This window comes from Triturus cristatus, chromosome 2_2 (assembly GCF_964204655.1).
Source record: "Triturus cristatus chromosome 2_2, aTriCri1.1, whole genome shotgun sequence".
Classification (NCBI taxonomy): Eukaryota; Metazoa; Chordata; class Amphibia; order Caudata; family Salamandridae; genus Triturus; species Triturus cristatus.
The window spans coordinates 404,257,201-404,279,290 of record NC_140582.1 but is presented as its reverse complement, the minus strand read 5'-3'; positions in this window follow the sequence as shown (position 1 = coordinate 404,279,290).

Sequence of the window (22,090 nt, the reverse complement as noted above, 5' to 3'; positions counted from 1 at the left end):
ATGGAACCCAACTCCTGGGGCACAAAGTATACTTTAAGGTGAGAGGGACCGCATAAGTCCCAGAAACAGAGCCTTTAAAAGGCTTTAGGGACCCCACCCCTCAAGGTTACAACTAACATTTAAAGGGAGGGGGACACACCACCCCCTCCCAAGTCTTTAAATGCCCTGAGGAACCCATCCCTCAAGGCCACTAAAGAAGTTTAACGGGAGCCCTCCCCAAGCAATTTGTTGCACCAGGGACCCCATCCCCTGGGTTCAATATTGTAAAAGGTGGATGCTCTGGTGCCCACCCAGGGCCCCCACCATGCACAATGTGCCATGGGTCATAGTGGGAGTCCCAGGGACCCCTCGGCCACAACCAGATTCCCGCATGCTGCTGTAGCTGGCATTGCTCCCACCTGCAGGGAGCAGCTTTTTAAGAAATCTGTTGATCTGTTTCCCTAGCCGCATTAGTGTGGGCAGGGAAACAGATCTCAAGTCTGCCCACAGCCATTTAGCAGGCATTTTGTAGATGCTCCCGCCAGGCAGGAGTAAACAGAAGTGTCCCTGCCTACTCCAGTTCGGGAATGGAAACTGCTGTGTCCTGGAGGTGGGCTACCTGGGACAAAGCATGTGAGCAAACCCATGGGGATAGGGTCTCCAAGGCCTTTAATGGCTCCGGGAGGAGGATCGCACAGCACCCTCCCTTTTTTTTAATAAGTAGCAACCCTGAGAGGTGAGGCCCCAGGGCTTTTTAAAAGGCCTATGAGGGGGTCCTGTGTTCCCTTCCCCATATTTGTTAATTTGGGGCCCAGAGATGGGATCCCTGGGGCCGAAAGTGGCTCTGGAGGTTTTCCAAGCCAAGGCTCTTGGGAAGTGATTGCACCCCTACTCTAACAAAATACTACACGCCCGCTGGGACGGGATCCCCAGGGCTGACAATGGCCTAAGGAGAGGGTCACGCACCCCCTCCTAAAAAAGAGGCACAGGTGCATGCTCTTCTTTTTAAAAACAAATTGACACTCATGTCATTTTTTTATGTTTTATTTAGGATTTGGGACTGAGTCCTGAATCCTAAGATGGCTGCGACCACTTTCTGGTTGAGGTGGTGGCAGCCAATCAGATCTCAGTTTGAGATCTTACAGATCTGATGCGGCTCAACGTCCCTAGATATACAAAGTTTTTGAGCATTAATTAATAAGCTTACATCAAATGACAAAAACACTTTTTTGGACCAAAATCTAGCTTTCTGTCAAATCTCATTCAAAATCTGTTAATATATTTACATAGTTAGGACCTAGTTTCCATTAGAATTTTTTTTTTGTTTTGCTAATAACTTTGGCAACCTTGGAGGAATCTTCACAAGATTGTCAAAACTAGTTTGCCACTCACTTCAGCTGCTGTTTGGAAAGCTTGGGGTGATTAGTTTAGTGGGGGCTGAGAAAATGGGGGGTCCAAAAATGTGTTTTTACCAGGCAATTTCCCAAAGGTATTTTCGACCCAACTTCATCCCGAACCCCTGAACAAAATTTTACCAAATTTAGCTGAAAACTAGCTCTTGGTCCAGAAAGAGCCCTTTTTGTAAATTGCTTCAAATGCATTCAATAGTTTTGGAGTTATAAAAAAAAAATCATGTATATCTAGGGACGAGAATCCTCCGTGGTTCCGACACATCTCATGATGAGATCTGATTGGCTGCCGACACTTCAACCAGGAAGTGTTGGCAGCCATCTTGGGCCAAGTCCCACAAAAAATAGAAAGAAACACTTAAGGGGGCAGGGTATAAATACCCTGACCCCTATGAACTGGTGTTGGGTTCCCACTGGGACCCTGTCTGGGCACTGGGGTATGCGTGATCCTCTCCCCTGGCCAATTTTGGTCCCGGGGACCCCATCCACCAGGGCCTGGCCTTTATTTAAATTGCAATGGGAAAGGCCATGGAGCTCTCGTCCCAGGCCAATTATGGCCCCAGTGGCCCTATCCCCAGGGCCTGTCTGAAAGTTCAGAGGGGTAGGGGGGCACAGAGCACCCCTCCCTGTGCCAATTTTTTGCCCTGGGGACTCCATCCACCAGGGCCTGTTCTTTAAAATGCAATGGGATGGGGGCACGGAGCTCCCCTCCCAGGCCAGGTTTGGACCCAGTGGCCCTATCCCCCAGAGCCTGGCCGAAGGTTCAGAGGGTGTAGGGTGCCATGAAGCCCCCCTCCCTGTGGCAAGTTTGGCCCAGGGGACTCCATCCCCCAGGGCCTGCTCCAGCTATGTCGCGGGGTGCCCACCCGTGCAGACATACCAGTTCCCAGTGCAGGCAGAGAAAACTGGGTTTTCCCACGAGCTGGGAGAAGTCTTCAGATCTGTTTCCCTGCCTGAAGTGATGCAGGCAGGGAAACAGTTCTGAATATGCTCCCACCCACAGGGAGCAGCATTTTTAGCTGCTCCCTGAAGGCCGGGGCAATGTCGGCTCCCACTGAAGGCGGGGAGCTGACTGAGGTAGTGGGGGCCTTGGGGCTCTCCCCGCCGCCCCCAATAAGAACATGGTGGGTGCTCTGGGGGCTGGGCCCTGGGGGATGGGGCACCGGGATCAAAATCAGCCCAGGGAGGGGGGCTCCATGCCCCCTTCCCCCACTGAACCTTCAGGCCCCTTCCTCCTTCAAGTGTTGGCAGGGCCCCAATAAATGTTTTTAATGATTGGCGAGGCCCCAGGGAATGGGGTCCCCGGGGCCTGAAATCAGCCCAGAGAGGGGGCTGCCCCGCCACAAAGCTGGCCTCCCCTATTAATTATTGGCCGGGCCCCTGGGGATGGGGTCCCCATGGCTGAAATCAGCACGGGGAGTGGGGCTGCGGGAGCACAAGTTAGCGTTAGTTTAGTGCAGGGGTCTTTAAACTTGGTGGTGGGCTTCACTGGGGAGCCTTAACTAACCCACGGGGTGCCAGGCACTGGTTAAAAAACATCATCCTGATAGTAGTGCTTTGTTTTCAACTGAAAAAAAATGATGAGCAGTGATGGACTTTGTAATGGGCAGCATTAAAATGTTTGAAGACCACTGCCTTAGGGCATGACTTATAATTTCTTGAAATTAGTACAACTATAACTTCTGAATTTCTATGATTTTGTGTGTGTAAAATTTGAACCTAAGTATAATGTCCCTGTACCATTTGTTTTTTGTTTTGTGAATATATATATACATATGCTCTGATCTTGTGTGTGTGTGTACATATATATATATATTCAGTGAAAAAACCATAGGTTTCACACATGTTATAGTTAGCTGGACATTTCACTCGTAAAAAAACCAATGAAATTCCCCCGTTATAGTTAGTGCAGGCAACTATAACTCACGCGACCGCAATCTTCTGCTGATGCTAATACTGTATTTAGACACTTATTTGCCCATGTCTTCTTCCATAAATTTTTAGCTATACATATATTACAAATATTTTTTTTTCATAAAGACACATATGTCATCAGCAGAGGATTGCGGTCGCGTGAGTTATAGTTGCCTGCACTAACTATAACGGGGGAATTTCATTGGTTTTTTACGAGTGAAATGTCCAGCTAACTATAACATGTGTGAAACCTATGGTTTTTTCACTGAATTTGCAAGGTTTTTTAAATGCTAATTCCTAACTATAACGTGTGTGAAACCTATGGTTTTTTCATTGAATTTGTACGGTTTTTTAAATGCTAAGTTACTTTACGCCATTCGCGGCGTGCGCGCCCACTTAACGCAGATCGTTCTGTGCGCGCACGGTGAGCTTCGCGCACATTGCGCACACAGTGAGCACGCGGTGCGCTTCGCGCACCGCGCGCCCACTTTACGCAGTTAGTGCCGTGCACGCACGTAGCGCACCGCGTGCCCACGTTACGCTAGATGCGCACCGTGCGCACATGGAGGACATATGATGCGCTTCGTTGTGAAAGGTAATATTTTAATTTTTTACAACTTTAACATGCCATGCACAAATGGTGCCCTTCGGGCACCATTTGCACATGGGGTGGGGAGATAATGGATAATTTTTTTTTTTTATTAAGTTTTACCGTAAGCGTAATCGGCGAAATTATCGAAAAAATTAAAATTCCTTTTTTGGCCTTGGGGGATCTTTGAGGACTCCCTCAACATGGCTAGGTGCTTAGGAGCTGTCTAAACAGCCCCTTTACATGTTTTTGGCCTTTGTTTTTTAACCCCCTCTCAGACTGCGAGAGAGAAAATGGCGGCCGCCGCTTCCTGGTTTCGACCGATTCGAATCTTTACTAAGATCTAACAGCCAATCAGAATCGCGCTCGCGCACGGCGACGTGCGCGTACGGTAAGCGCACCGTAAGCGCACCGTAAGCTGGCTCAGATATATATATTGATTTAAAGGCTATTTTCACAGAATCTACTGAACAGATTTACACCAAACCTACAAAAGGCACTTCCTTGACCTGTAGACTACCTCTCTGCCAAATTTCAAGGAACTCTGTTCAGCCGTTCGGGCTGTAGCTGTGTCTAAAGGTCCTATGGAAAAATGCATGGGAAAAACGCGTTTTGGGACCCCCCTTTTATCTCAGCCCCCGCTTGACGAATCCCCCCGAGACTTTCAGGGTAGGAGCGGAGCGTAGCGCCCCATTAGTTTTGAAAATTGCGCAAGGATTCGTCGACCGGCGCCAAAGTTATTCCAAATAGAATGTTGCGGTTTTCCTATGGAAACAGGGTCCTAACTATAACTACCTACTGGCGACTGCCAGTAGGTAATATATATATATGTACAAAAATAGGAGTTATTTTTGTTGTGGACTTTGACAAAGTCCGTGAGGTTGAAACTCGTCAATCAAATAAACTTATTTCTCTAACGTAAAATCCTGAGTGCAACTATACCTTATTGTTGTGGAACATAAGGAATCTGTAATATATATATATATATATATATATATATATTATCTACTGGCGGTCGCCATTAGATAGTTATAGTTAGGACCTATTTTCCATAGGAAATCCGCAACATTCTATTTGGAATAACGTTAGCGTCGGTTGACGAATCCTCGCGAAATTTTCCAAACTTTTGGCCAGCTCCGCTCCGCTCCTACCCTGAAAGTTTTCCGGTGATCCGTCAAGCGGGGGCTGAGAAAAAAGGGGGGTCCTCAAACGCGTTTTCCCTATGCAATTTCCCATAGGATCTGTTGTCGCAGCTACAGCCCGAACCGCTGAACGGAATGACACCAAATTTGGCAAAGAGGTAGTCCTCAGTTCGGACTCGTGCCTTTTGCATATATGGTATGAATCTGTTCAGTAGTTCCTGAGAAAATTAGGATAAAAAAGTTAGTGATATCTATGGCCGCGGAGGATCCGTGGACCGTACCCGCACCGTAAGCGCACCCTCCCCGAACCGAGCGCGCACCCTCCCCGAATCGAGCGCGCACCTTCCCGATCGCGCGCTGAATGCTGATTGGCTGTCGAGTGTCTCTCTACATTCAAAACCAGGAACTGTTGGCAGCCATTTTCTGCCTCGGTAGAAGCGAGGCTGAAGATGCAAGGGGAATAAGTGTGTATAACATATAAAGGGGGCAGAGTGGAAATACTTTGACCCTCTAGAGGTGCTTAGGGGGTCCCAGAAGGACCCTCTGGAGCCCCCTTTTTTTGAAAAAAAACACGGGGAAATGCGCGCACGGTGCGCGCATCCTATCGCATTGGATGCACGGATTCTCTTGCGGTGGGTGCGCGGATCCACGGCAACGTTTTTTGAAAAACGACAAGAAATCATTGGTTGCATGACGACTTTCTACACTGAAAGGTTGGGTGTATATTTCTGTTTTTTAAAGGTATGATTGTTATTGGTTAACAAAAACAGATTGTAAGGAACATTATATATGATAAGCTGATATGTTGAAAAGTCAAGCACACTTCCTGTCTTGTGTAGGAACATTGTGTGCTGAACTTGTGACTTGTGAGCTCAGTGCAGTTTTCCATGACCTGTTTCTATGGTACCAGGCAGAAGGCAGATTGGGGGAAGGGTTGAAATGTATTTCAGTTGGAAAGGGTTGAAATGTTTAACCAATGGAAATGTGTGTTTGCTTTTGAGTTTATGTGCGAAGGATTGTGATTTGATGTTTACATGTATATGTGTGGAAAATTAAAGGGAATCTTTTTCATTCTTTGCTTTTGCTGAGAGGTGCACAGTGCAGAGATTCTGTAAAAGAAAATATGGTGAGTGATGGATATACTTCTTAATCTTGAAAGATGTGTTATTTAATTGTGAGGGGATGTATGTTGACTATTTTGATTTTAATCAGACTAATGTATTTTTCCTGCTAAAGTGTAGGGAGTACTTATTTTCTCTACAATGTTTGTGCATGTAGAAACCATTCTGTGATAAGCATTTGTATTTTTCATGTGTTTGTAAACAGATAACTGTGCAGTTTTAAATTTTGGTAGAACTAGAAACCAGTCATTGTTTATGAATTTGTGAAATGAGTTATGTTATGTTTCTATACTAAAATGTAGTACTACTTCTAGATGAAGAAATGTGTTTTGGTATAGTGCAAGGGATAGTGTTGTTTGTCTAAAATCACACAGTGAGTCTGTGTGCATTTGGGAACCACTATGAGAGAAGAATTTGGTAACATCGTGTATTTGCTGACAGATAACTGTTTTAACTTGTCATGTTGTGAAGTTTTAGTAGCATTAGAAGACAGTTATGGCTTATGATTTGATTAAATGAGTCAGGCTTTGACAGAAAAGTGCAGTCCTGAAATATGTAGATTGTGTGCAGTTCCCTTACCAGTTGCACTGTAGTGAATGAGTTTTGGTAAACTCCTAGGGATAGTGGTGCATGTCTAGAATCACAGTGTGAGTTAGTGTGTATTTGGGATCAGTGTGAGAGAAGCATTTGGTGATATCATGTATTTCCTTACAGATAACTTTTTTAAAGCCTGTCATGTTGTGAAGTTTTAGTAGCATTAGAATCCAGTCTTTGGTTATGCGTTGATTAAATGAGTCATGCTTTGACACTGATGTGCTATACTTAAATATGTAGATTGTGTTCAGTACCATTAACTCTTCTAGACTAGTGAATGAGTTTTGGTAAACTCCTAGGATAGTGTTGATTGTCTAAAATCACACTGTGAGTCTGTGTGCATTTGGGTAAGGATTGTGAGAGAAGCGTTTGGTAATATTGAGTATTTGCTGACAGATAACTGTTTTAAAACCGGTCATGTTGTCAAGTTTTAGAAGCATTAGAAGCCAGTCTTTGTTTATGCTTTGATTAAATGAGTCAGGCTTTGACACAAACGTGCAGTCCTGAAATATGTAGATTGTGTGCAGTTCCCTTACCACTTGCACTGTAGTGAATGAGTTTTGGTAAACTCATAGGGATAGTGGTGCTTGTCTAGAATCAAACTGTGAGTTAGTGTGTATTTGGGGTCAGTGTGAGAGAATCATTTGGTAACATCATGTATTTGCTGACAGATAACTGTTTTAAAATCTGTCATGTTGTGAAGTTTTAGTAGCATTAGAATCCAGTCTTTGCTTATATGTTGATTAAATGAGTCATGCCTTGACACTGATGTGCTGTACTTATATATGTAGATTGTGTGCAGTCCCCTTACCCCTTCCACAGGAGTGAATGAGTTTTGGTAAAGTCCTAGGATAGTGTTGATTGTCTAAAATCACACTGTGAGTCTGTGTGCATTTGGGTAAGGATTGTGAGAGAAGCATTTGGTAACATTGTGTATTTACTGACAGATAACTGTTTTAAAACCTGTCATGTTGTCAAGTTTTAGTAGCATTAGAAGCCAGTCTTTGCTTATGCGTTGATTAAATTAGTCAGGCATTGACATTAAAGTGTAGTCGTGAAATATGTAGATTGTGTGCAGTTCCTTTACCACTTCCACTGTAGTGAATGAGTTTTGGTAAACTCCTGGGGATAGTGTTGTTTGTCTAGATTCATACTGTGAGTCTGTGTGCATTTGGGAACCACTGTGAGAGAAGTGTTTGGTAACATTGTGTATTTGCTGACAGATAAGTGTTGTAAAACATGTCATGTTGTCAAGTTTTAGTAGCATTAGAAGACAGTTATGGCTTATGCTTTCATTATATGAGTCAGGCATTGACAGTAAATTGCAGTTGTGAAATATGTAGATTGTGTGCAGTTCCCTTACCACTTGCACTGTAGTGAATGAGTTTTGGTAAACTCATAGGGATAGTGGTACTTGTCTAGAATCACACTGTGAGTTAGTGTGTATTTGGGATCACTGTGAGAGAAGCATTTGGTAACATCATGTATTTGCTGACAGATAACTGTTTTAAAACCTGTTATGAAGTTTTAGTAGGATTAGAATCCAGTCTTTGCTTATGCGTTGATTAAATGAGTCATGCTTTGACACTGATGTGGTGTACTTAAATATGTAGATTGTGTGCAGTACCATTAACTCTTCCAGAGTGGTGAATGAGTTTTGGTAAACCCCTAGGATAGTGTTGCTTGTCTAAAATCACACTGTGAGTGTGCATTTGGGTAAGGATTGTGAGAGAAGCATTTGGTAACATCGTGTATGTGCTGACATATACCTGTTTGAAAACCGGTCATGTTGTGAAGTTTTAGTAGCATTAGAAGCCAGTCTTTGCTTATGCTTTGATTATATGAGTCAGGCTTTGACATAAAAGTGCAGTCCTGAAATATGAAGATTGTGTGCAGTTCGCTTACCACTTCCACAGTAGTGAATGATTTTTGGAAAACTCCTAGGTATAGTGGTTGTTGTCTAGAATCACACTGTGAGTCTGTGTGCATTTGAGAACCACTGTGAGAGAAGCATTTGGTAACATCGTGTATTTGCTGACAGATAACTAATTTAAAACCTCTCATGTTGTCAAGTTTTAGTAGCATTAGAAGCTAGTCTTTGCTTATGCATTGATAAAAATGAGTCAGGGTTTGACGCTAAGGTGCAGAACCATGTACTATTCTGTTCAATGTGGCAGAACTGAAAATTTAAAAGTTTTACCTAAGCACTGTCCTAGAAGTAGTCTGATTATTTAGTCAGTTTCTAAGTACCAAATAGACTGCTTCAAATGTCTATGCAGTATGCATGTAGTGTTCTAACATACTATACACTTGTCTTTTACACCTTCAATTCCCTAGTCAGTATTCATACACTTCCAGGAAATATCCTGTCACTTCCTTTGCAGTCCTCTAGAGACCCATTCAACAGCATGTACTAATCCATTCACTGTGCCAAAACCCAAACACTTATAAATTCACCAAGACACTCTCTTTCCAGTACTCTAATGATTCAGTCACTGCCTAAGTATTCATGCACAGAGCCAAGTCTTAGCATATGGACTTCTTCAAACCCCTATCCACTATGCATGCAGTCCTCTAAGCACCTACACACTTGTCTTTCACACCTTCAATTCCACCAGTCAGTATCCGTTCACTTCCAGCAAACACCCTGTCACTCCATTTGCACTCCTCTAGTGACCCATTCAGCATCATGTACTAACCCATTCACTGCGCCAAACCCTAATAAATTCACCCAGGCACTCTCCTTGCAGTACTCTAATCATTCAGTCAGTACCCAAGTACTCATCCAGTGACCCAGGCCTTAGTATATGGACTGCTTCAAACCCTAATCCACTATGCATGCAGTCCTCTAACCACCTACACAATTGTCTTTCTCACCTTCAATTCCCTAGTCAGTATCCATACACTTCCAGGAAATACCCTGTCACTCCCTTTGCAGTCCTCTAGTGACCCATTCAGCACCATGTACTAATCCATTCACTGTGCTAAAACCCAAACAGTTATAAATTCACCAAGATACTATCTTTGCAGTACTCTAATCATTCAGTCAGTGCCTAAGTATTCATACACTGAGCCAGGCCTTAGCACATGGACTGCTTCAAACCCCTATGCACTATGCATGCAGTCTTCGAACCACCTAGACACTTGTCTTTCACACTTTCAATTTCCTAGTCAGTATCCATACAGTCCATCACTTGTGACTGCCTTTGCACTCCTCTAGTGACCCATTCAGTACCAAGTACTAATCCATTCCCTGTGCGAAAAGCCTAGCACTTATAAATTCACCTAGGCACTCTCCTTGCTGTACTCTAATCATTCAGTCAGTACCCAAGTAGTTATGCAGTGAGCCAGGCCTTAGCACATGGGCTGCTTTAAATGCCTATGCAGTTTGGATGCAGTCCTCTAATCACCTACCCAGTTGTGTTTCACACCTTCAATTCCCTAGTTAGTATTCATACTCTTCTAGCAAACACCCTGTCACTCACCCAGTGTGTCTCCTTATAGTACTGTAATCATTTAGTCAGTTAGCATGTAGTCTTTTAGTGCGGTAGACTTTAGGGCATGAATGCTTCAAAGTAGTATGCACTATGCATGTAGTGTTTTAACGATCGTCACACTTGTGGTTCAGGGCTATAGTTTCTTAGTCAGTTTTTATATAAAATGTGTTTGTACAGTAATGGAATAGTATAAATTTGAAAGTTATTAATATACATTTATTTGTGTTTCTTTTTTACAGATACAGAACAGGAGTGTTTCTCATCTGTTTGCACTCTTCTCGTGCAAGATTGTTTAAATGAAGGGTCCTTAGGTGTTTCATCATACTTGCTGTGCCGCACGAGTATTTTTTGTTAGGATCCCCTCGTAACAGAACTCTTTGGCAAATCTTGCGAATGAAGAAGGTGGCATTGGTCTTTGTTTGCACCTTGGAAAAAGTTTAAAATGTCTTCACCAATGAAGAAAAACGTTGTGGGCGTGGTGCCTTCTGCAAAAAAAATTCCTCATATTCAGTAAATATTTTAAAGCGGCAACATTTACAGTTTTTGTAAGTTAAACTTATAAAATTTGGTTAGCTGTATACATTTTATATATCTGTGATTTGTTTCTTGTGGGATTTTGTTGAGAATACCATGTTGTTTTTTTTTTAACAATCTTTTTGATTTTCCAGGTTTGTCATCGACATCCGTGGTTCCCACAGGAGTGTTCCGCCTTGTTGTTTTGTATTATTGTTATTACATTTTGTTTATTAGTTTATTGTTTATATTTATGTTAATAAAAAATAAAGTTTGAAAATAGTTTATCGTTTATATATTTATTATTATAAAAAATAAAGTTTGAAAAAAAATTAATAATGTTTTTTGGTTGTTCTCTTAACTGCTGTGTGACTCTTTCTTGTTCTTATTAATGTTATTTGATGGAGTCCACCATGGTGTTAAATTTTGGGGAACTTATCGCTGGAATACTAGTGATATCTGCAGTTTGCACCAACTTCTGAATAGTGTGTTAGATTTATCTCAACTTTACTTCCGTTAAAGTGCTGATAATGAAATGGAGAGTAGCCGTTCCCGTGCAAAAAGACATGAGGTGCACCTTTGCGATTTATTCTAAATACTAAAATCCTGTATTGTATTGCACTGAGGTATTGGCTGCACTTACAGTGTACACACAAAATCTATTAAGAAATCTCATTGTATTTATATTGATTGGGAATAGTGCGTCAGGTGCTGGATCTTGACGAGATACACTGCTCAGTTCGTACATTGTTGTGCACACGAAAAAAATCACATCACAACTTTCACACCAATTGCAATGCGAAACAAATTCCGGCGATAAGATACGTTAGCACCAGGGATTTTACACCTGCTTTCTGCTGGTGTTAAAAAGGACAACTACCTGCACCATGAAAGGGAACACAGCCAAGAGCCACACCAGAACACCCACAGGTGCCATAGAGTCAATGAGCATGATACAGGGATACCCATGAGGGCCAGAAGAGTCATCTCAACAACTCCAGGACCGCCAATGCCCCCCAAACCCACATCTTAGTAAGTGTGTTCCTGTGGTCATTGTCTTAGCATGATAGGCACGAGCCCTGCAACATCACAGTGTGCTGTCACCTCAGCGTTGGCAGTGAGCCTGGATGTGTAGCTACGTACGCATCCTCCTGCATGCACAACTGGCGTGTGCTGGTCTGTTGTTCACAGGTCAGTGCAGGGGTGTGCCGTTTTTTTAAATATTCAACAACACATAGAAGTCAGAAGTGCAACGTATTCTATCAACACACTTTCTAGAACATTCTACAATACGTGCAGGTTAAAAGTTCATACATTTTTTAAAACTTTACGATATTTTTTTGTAACATTTTCTTGAACATTTAACAACACATGCAGGTTAAAAGTTGACGATTGTTTTAAGTTCGAACAGTGCCTTCCAAATGCAAGTAGCAGGTGTGGTTGAGCTGAGCAAATTTTATCCTATGATATGTACTCCACGTTGAACCTGCTTTTTCTTAACCAATCACAAAGATGCTTTTCCACAAAACTAATGTGCACCCTACTTTTAAAAAAGAATGCTTTTCATGATATTTTCAGAGATAAGTTATAGATAGGAATAAGCATTTAAAAAACCTTTGAAATTCACTGAAAAAACCATAGGTTTCATGCACGTAATAGTTAGGAATTGGCATTTAAAAAACCTTTGAAATTCACTGAAAAAACCAAAGGTTTCAGGGGCGTTATAGTTAGGAATTGGCATTTAAAAAACCTTAGACATTCACTGAAAAAACCTTTGGTTTCAGGGGTGTTATAGTTAGCTGGACATTTCCCTCGTACAATACCCTAGATATTCCCCTGTTATAGTTAGTTCAGCTAACTATAACTCGCGCCCCCGCAATGCACTGCTGATGAAATCACATATTACATCACCCATGCCATGGTCAGTGACATCACTGATGACATCTCAAATGACATCACTGATGACATCACTGATGACGTCATCCATGTGAAAAATTAGTGCATCTTCTCACACCCTAATATAACCTTTGATACACCGACTCAAAATTTCAGACGGCCATTTTGACAACCATAGATACTCCAATACCAATAACTACTCACCCACTCATTGACTTTTAAGTCTACATACATCTCCACTTACTCACCTGTACAGTCACTCATACTTACAGTCACTCTGTGCATTTATACACCTATATAGACACTCACACACCGCCAATCATCCATTGAGGTACTGACACATCTAGTCAGTCATGCAAGTAATTAATCACAGTAACATTTACTCACCTATACAGTTAAAAACCCTCAAGTTCACTTAATCATAAAAATACTAACAAATTCTGTGTCTTCCTGCAGAAAAACAAACAGCACATGACACAGATATCCTTGCACTATGGCGCATACAGCCACTCCCAAAATCACACACTCTCACATATAGATAGTTATATACTCTTAAACACATATACACTGCGTTTCACATATGTAGTTACTGACACATGTACAACTGAGATATGCATTTAATCACTAACACACTCATACATACACTCACCCAACCATACAGTCCATCACAGATGCACTCTTAAAAACATGCACCCACTGAATCACCCACTCACACATCTAGTCACAGAGTCACACACACCCTACCCACACAAACACTCAGGCACCCATACAGATACTCAGACAACCAATCAATAACCCATATAGACACTCATATAGCTATTCACAGAACCATGCAGCCACTTATACACCAACACACAGACACATACAGACATTCACACAGTTTAGTCACTAGTCTGCAGTAAGATACATTTAATGACTCACTTATAGACTCAGTTACGCACCTAGAAAATCATCGACCAGAGTGCGCAGCAATCTTTAAAACTGTGGCTGATATATATATATATGTATATATCACTGAATTTATATATATACATATATAAATATATATAAATATAGATAGATAGATAGATAGATAGATAGATAGATAGATAGATAGATAGATAGATAGATAGATAGATAGATAGATAGATAGATAGATAGATAGATAGATAGATAGATAGATAGATAGATAGATAGATAGATAGATAGATAGATAGATAGATAGATAGATAGATAGATAGATAGATAGATATACACACACAAATAGGAGCAATAGTTACAAAAGCATGTAGGGGTTTTTAGCAAAGACTCAGTTTTATGAATAAAGATTGAGTTTGGATTCTAACGAAAATGATGAGTAAAAAAGAAGAGCTACATATGAGTAGTTCTCACTACTCATAATAACACCTACAGACATACAGTGAAAACCTCCAGCCATGCTTTTGTGAATTTCATTGATGAGTAGGTGAATTAGTGCTACAATAGTGCTATTTCATGCACTCATAAATACTATTTGTGAACTGGGCACAACGTCTTTGATCATCCTAAATTTGAGACATGGAGGGACATATTTACAAGAAAATGGTGCAGAGCTGCGGCAAATTTTACAGTGCAGCGCTGCGTAATTTAAAAAATGCAGGGATGTGGCACATTTAAAAAACAGTGCACCCCTCTGATTTCACTTTAGCTGGTGCTAAAAATAGCTGCCAAGCACGAACACAGACACCCTTACACCATAGTGCAAGGATGCCTTAATTTGCAGGGAATGGTTGTTTATGAGTAGGAAAGTGTCTCTTTCTGCACATAAACAATCAATAATGGTGATTTGCTACTACTATGTGTGCTGCATTCTGCAAGACACATAGAAGTAGCAAATATCCATTATTTAATAATTGTTTATGTGCAGGAAGGACACTTTCATTAACAATCATAACAAGTATTTTGCTCTTTCTATGTGTGCTGCAGAATGTATAAAAGTATTTTTCCTTGTTGCGCTACTCTAACGCCTGGTTTTGCAATGGGTGCTGCGGCAGATCACCCACAATAGCACCCATTCCATGTATCTTTCACGCAGAAAACTGTGTGAAAGGGCATGATATTTTCAAAGTGGCATTAAGCCACACAAAGTGGATTAACAGCACTTTGTAAATATGGTGCAGGGCATTGCACCTTGGATATGTCAAAAAATTGATGTTCCGGTGGCACAATCCCCCTGTAAATATGCCTCAGAGTCCTTATAATTTGTGTACTTATAACAGCTGTTTCTCAGTGCAGTACTGGGAATCCAAATTCACCTGTTGAAAAATTATAATGTCAGGCCAAAACCGCTCCATGTGATGAGCCTAGCAAGTGAACCTTTCTCTGTCAAGTGGATTTGGCGGATTTTACCTTGAAATACAAACTTGGAATAAACGGAACTGAATTTGTATAAAGTTCATATTATCATCTGCATTTTCTAAAAAGCTGTAAGCAGTAGAGAAGGGTAACTAATAAACGTCTGTGCTACTTCTAGGTCTGCCACAGTGCTTGGAAGCAATATTCCTTCAAAAGAGAAAGATGCATCTTTTTGAGAGGCAATTGAGTGTAAGATACAAAAAAATAAAAAAATCTGGATACAATGCGGGCAAGCATGTGAGTCATGTAAGATGCAGTGCCTATTCAATTTAGAGTGCCTCACTATGGAAATATACATACATAATATTACGTTCTCAGGAACACCACCAGTTTAAGGGTGTAGTTTTCAATGGTGCAATGCAGTTGCACCAGGTCCCAGAGGCCGGAGGAGACCACTGAATCCTTATTATGCTGTATTTTACTACCTCCAGAGTAAGAGGGCCTTTTTTCCTTGCTTGCATTAGGGCCCGTGGCACCATTGCTATGCAATTGCTCCAGTTTTAACATGCACCCCAGATTATAATACACATCACAGTCTGGGAAGCAGGTAAAAGTAAAAAAGAAATACTGAGGTAAACAAGAGTACTGCTCTGAATGTCAATCTGTCAGATGGGATCATGGAGGCTCTAGAAGGTCAGTACTGCTCGCGCTGACATTAGAGAGAACACTATTCTTCTGTTCAGGATGCAGTACCCAGGGGATCTCACTTATGATAGAGGCCAAGTTAAAAATGATGTATGAGTGAAAAAACGCCCAGGCTACCTTCATCACTAAATATGAATCCAAGCAAAGTCCTAGCAAAAATTAAATGTCACTTGATTCCTGTTGCTAGTTGGGCATCAACAACTGTATGATGAGTCTACAAACATAATTAAGGTACAAACATGTTTTTTTTATGCAAGCACACTTCCAATAAATTACATTTAGTGATTGTGCGACACGAATTTAGGATACATGAGTATGAGTATATATATATATTATCTACTGGCGGTCGCCAGTAGGTAGTTATAGTTAGGACATTTGCGCCTGTAGAATATAAAACACCCATGTTCCAAATTTAGAATTCAGTGCTGGCATTGGTATAACAATGGTTACACCTGGCATTCTATGGGCATCTATTCAGATGCTATACCAACTGCATCTCAGAAAAGCTGTGGATGGTGGGTTGAAACCAATTTTTGATGGAATGGGGAACAGAGGTAACTTGCATTTCACTCTGTGATATCAAGCCATGTCACAAAGCTATGTTGGACTTTTTAAGAAGCTTGATTCCTTCAATCATCCACTTTTCATAAACCGGCCAGTTCATTCATACATGCTCTTGCTCACATATTAATTCATGCTCGTCTTTATGCATCAATCCATCCTTGCACTCAATCACCCACTCATCCATCAATGCACTCTCCACACTAACCTGTCAACTCATGCTTTTACATGATACTGCACTTATGGGCTCGTCCATTTTTTCAGAATATATATTTATTTTAATTAAGCTATGCACTCTCCAGAACTCCTATGCAGCCTTGGATGGAACCTATTGCATGTGATTGCAGTGAAAAATCAATCAGGTTTTACTGGTTCTGAAAACCCCTTACTATCAAACTGGGTCCATGAATTTATATCCATGAATAGCATAAAGCAGATCTGATAAAATCAGCCTAGTGTGAACCGTTCTTGGCAGAAACTTTCTGGGTTAGTTTCAATTATTTGCTTGTATGCAGTTTTTGTCCCCTCCGAAACCCTATTTCCGTACTACACCCATACTAACTTTCAGCTTCCCATGACATTTTTTGTGGTCAGGTGTTACTTTTCCCTTTTCTCTTGCGCCTGACCACGTTTTTATTTGTATAGAAGTGAAGACTGTACCACTTCTGTCTATGCATTGTTTTCACTGTAATAGACACTTGCACAGCTAAGAAAAGTGCTGTATATGTTCTTTATTGCAAGAAAGTGTGCAGCACTTCTATGTGCACTTCACCAGCTTCTATTGTCATCCGTCCACTACTTGCTTTTTGTGAGAAAACACAGAGCTTATACTTCTGCCCATGCTGTACCTGCTTTGTGTATAGTAGCACTTGCTAAAATATCCAGAAGTCAAAACAATGTGAACCAGATCACAAAATATTTTTGACTGACACTATTTCATGTCCTTAGTGCTAAGTTAAGGCAGTGCTTTTTGAACAAACCTTTTTACCACAGTATTATGAAAACAGGATTCTGAGGGTGGTAAGTTGTAACACAAACGTCTTCATATTTGCTCTGTGGAATCTGTTGTGGTGGGGAAGAGCTCTGTTGGTGTGTGTGCCTGTTGTGCGTTTATGTCATATTATTGCAAAGTGATTTTGTTGTGTTGCACTGTGCTTATTGTGTTACTTTCTGTTTTGACTATGTTGTTGTGATATGCCATGTTATGTTTCAATTGTGTTGTAATTTTGCTTTGTGCATGTTATTTTAAAGTCTGGATTAACAGCACTGTTTCCAACATACCTTATGAGAACAACAGAAAAATAACTTGCTAGGCATTACTAGTTGCAGACATTGGCTACTCCTACATGTTGATTAATTTAACTATAGCATTTGATTGGACAAAGTAAATTATTTCTGCTGAAATTACTCAGGGTAACAAGCCAAAGATGCCCTCTGTCAGATGCCATATATTTTATATTTTACTATGAAGTGTTACGGCAAACGTATTAGTCTTGAACTTCTTTTTGTGATAAACATGTGCTAAAGGCAGTAGACCTGTCAGGGCGACAATATTATGCTAAGGGAAAACATTTACAAAGGGATTTAACCCTGGATGTAACATGGATAATCAAATCCACATTATGCAATCCCGGTTCAACTACATTGTTATACATGTCTCTTGTGTAACATTGACGACAAAGATTGTTACAGTTTAATATAAAAGCCTTGAGAAAGCCCCAGGCTAATGGGCCTATGGGGGTGAAACACGAGTCGGCTGCCTCAGGAATTGACAACTTGTGAAATTTGCTATGAATGTTGAAATGATGGAGCATTGCTCATCAGAAAGAGAGAATTTGACCTTGCAACTCAAAGCTATAGGTATTTTGTTACATGGAATGTCACAAATTGAAAAAAGCATTGTAGAGAAGATGTCCACTTTTAGAATCTCTGTTATGCCCACTTAAGGGGTGTTATGTATCATTCTGTCAACTGTGACATTGGTAAATGTTATGCAGGTATATCAGTGGTTGTCTTGTATGAACGCTTATGGTCAATACAGTCAGTTGGTTATGATAACAAGCCAATGATATAAGCTACAGAAATGTTAAGCCTGATGCCTTTTTTCAAAGCTATAACAAAGGAAGTGGGTCTGACACATTTAAAATGAGAAAATGTTAAAAACAATGGGCCTTTAAGGATGGTTTGCTATAACACTGTCATCCTTATTTTGTTCCACATTTGCATATGTGAATACAATGTTGCGGAGAAATGTTATTTACAGTTGATGTTAATTTAAAGTCACTGTGTTGTCATTTATGTAATGAAAGCATCTTATAAAAAATGGATGGTTTGCTATTACACTTTGTTCAAACAAATTTTATTACATGGAGTCTGATTGATTACTATAGTAGGCAAGGTTTTGGAATGTTAACCCCCTCTGAAAAGATAAGGAGGTGGGTTTTGCAGTTCAGAATCCTTGTTAAGCCACTTAGGAGAGTATGCATATTGTTTAACCAACTGTAATTTTATGTAAGTTTTAATATTATGAATAGCATTGAGAGGTACGTGGTTTAAAGTATATTAGCTTTAGCTGTTCACTGGCTCATGTAACCAAAATAATCCTAAAAATACATGCATACTTATACATACGTGGGGGGTTTAGGAATAGCCCTCTTCAACTAATGTTTTGTTTGAGTGCCATTCATATTCAGTTTCCACCAATGACAACATATACCATGGGGTAATGGGATAGACCACTTCAGCTGTTATGAGTAACAGCATTTTGCCTGGTCATATGTTTAATTCCGCCTGAAATAGAGTATGCTTCAGTGAGCTTCAGTGCCAGGGCGTGAGTGCCAGTCACTTTAGTTTAGCATCATCTCCTTTATAGGCCCCCCTTTTACGTTTATTCTCTTTTTATCTTTTCCTCTAGACTATGCTACTAGGCTGCTCGTTTACTGCTCATTTTATTTCCACTGCATTGCACCCTGCATAGTCACTGCTGCTAATTCCTCAGGAAGGCTTTTGCTTTAGTGTATCATTGTTTTACTATTCCAAGATGCCTGCTATATTTAAAAGCAACGTCAGCCATCATGGGTTGGAACAGAAATGAATCCGTATACACAATACCATTCCAATGTGGCCGCTTACTGCTGTGTTTAATTTTTACCTGTTCTTATATGACATATGACATATGACAACCATGTTTCTGTGCAACATTTTTCTTTTTTTCTACTTGAATTATTTTAATTTATTCTGCATATGCTTCTTGAGTTTGAATGAATAAGTCAGTCAGTGAGTGGATGTAAGGATACATGACATGGGTAAATGGATGAATGTAACAATGAGTCAGTCGGTAGATGAATGGATGCATGTGTGCAAGGTTGAGTGACTGAGTACATATGTGGTGAACTGAAATTGCACTTACAGTCAGTTATAAGGCAGACAACCTGGAATCGCCTGTGCTTTTTTTATATTCTCTTGTTAGATATGTAAACACATGGTGCTAAATGTCCAGCCAAAGGCAACACATCCATTGAAAGGTCCTGCGACAAGTAACGATTTACCAATGTCTGATGTGGTACAATACACAGCTCCAGGTCTTCAGCTACTTAAAACGCCAGTCAGCTCAAAACTGTAGTAGAAACTGTGTTACACCTTTCCGTTTCCTCTGGTCAGTGTATGTGATACGGCACCTGGTACTGGTATTGCATACTTCTCCTGAGCATGGGCATGTTGGTTCCTTCCTCCGAACATAATGCAGAATCGAGGTACGGTTTAAAGAGGCATAATTGCAATGTATGCCCTTCACATTACAAGAAGCTTGGAGGAGTCACAATCACAATGTTTGTTATCTCCAGTTGTAGGTCTAGGTTTTCAACCAATAGTGATTGCCCCTGGTCAAAGTGGAAAATCATACAATAACGCATACAAAGCTGGTGCAGAACAATTTGGCAACTTTGTAACTTTGTAACTCTTTATTTACCATAGAGACATACATCAGGTGGTAAAACACTAGATTGTCTGCACTGATATTATGCACACCGGGGTCCTTGTCCCTGAATTTGACATTTGGGGGTTTAGGTGTCCCCATTACATATTCTTTTTTGGTTAGGGTGCTACTGTTTATAGTTCCTGCTTTCAATATCATTTGAGTTTTGATATTCTGTTAACTCTGTTTTAGCTACTGGGGTATGTGAAATGGTTTCCTTTACTTCCACTTGTCTTACAATCATCTATTTGCTATTCTTCTACTCACTATAAGCTTCTGTTCCAAAAAAGAAATTGCTACTGTGAAAAAGCATATTTTCTCAATCAGCAGTGGACCGTCCTTAAGGGTGTAATGGCCACACCACCATACCTTTTCACTGACATAAAGAGTGTCAGTTAGGCTGAGCAAAGGTCAGCCTGAGAGAGACTCTTTATGTTCAGGTCAGGCAGCCAGGAGTTGTACATGCGCTAAATACTCAGGTGTCTGGTTTCCTGAACTGAAGTTTACTGGGCTGAAGATGCCACAGCCTGTGAGAAGGTGGTTTGACCACCTAATCCACCTGAATTTTTTGATCACCTGCTTTTTTAACTTTTGCTGTGGGAGAGCCACAGAACCTGGGACTCATTGTAAGTAAACACATGGTAAAATGGACTGTGCGTGTTTCCCGTCAGTGTCTGCCTTTTAAGATACGGCCACTGTGACGCTGACAGGGTAAAGGACACTGGGCTGGTTACATGTGGAACAGTGTGCACATGTGTGTGCACACATCTATGGGCTGCACGTGGGAGACACCTGTGGCGCGCAGCCCAATAACTCTGCACAGCTAGCTTGGTGCAGAAGGGACTATACAAAAGTGGGGATTTGACCTGGAATAGGTCTTATAATGGGGGCAAACAAGTATTTATTTATTTGATGAGTTTTATATAGTGCTGGCTAGGCCCGGAGGCATCAGAGCGCTTTACATGAGGTTCCACAATGTTACAATATTACATCAGTTACAAGTTACATCAGTTACTAGTAAAACATTTAAAGAGCATAGAAGACGATATAAATGGAGCGTAGATGGGTATGGGGGTAGGGTAAAAGGGCAGGAGGAAGATACGATGGAGAGACGAAGGAAAGTCTACCCAAAATCCTGCTGGGTAGGTGACGGCCCGGGGGGAAGACCTCAGTCCATCTCCTCTATAGCTATCAGGTAGCTCCACCGGGGCATTGCCCAAATAGCTAGGTCTCAACTGAAAAATATTCAAAGAGTATAGAAGACGAGATAGATGGAGCGTAGAAGGGTAGGGAGGTAGGGTAAAGGGGTAGGGTGGAGGGACGACGGAGACACGAAGGAAAGTCAGCCCAAAGTCCGGTTGGGTAGGTGACCGCCGAGGGGGAAGTCCACAACCCATCTCCTCTTTCGCTAACAGGTAGCTCCACCGAGCATCTGCCTAATAGCTAGGTCTCCACGGTCGGAGGTAATTTCACTATTCTATGTCCTGATGGGTATGCCGGGTGGGGGAAAGGTTCGAGTTCTGATGTCCTAATGGGTACGCCGGGTGGGGGATAGGTTCAAGTTCTGATCGGTGTCCATTTTTTGTCCCAGAGTAGTAGCACAACGTGGTAGTGACCACTGTGGCAGCCATCTTGGTGTTGGTCTGAATTGCTAAGAACAGTCACAGGCACCATTTTGGGGACAGGCACTACTCTCATAAAGAGTGCCGTGGAGAAGAAATCAGACACTCATCAGCAGGGAAACTCAGTGTGTTTCCTGCCTTGACTATAGTTATACGCCATTATACTCCTGTTGGAAGCCGGAGTCCCCGTCCCGCAATACTGTCACCAAATGCGCGACTCGGGACTCCCCATTCAACGTTAGGTCAAGTAAGGACACCATTT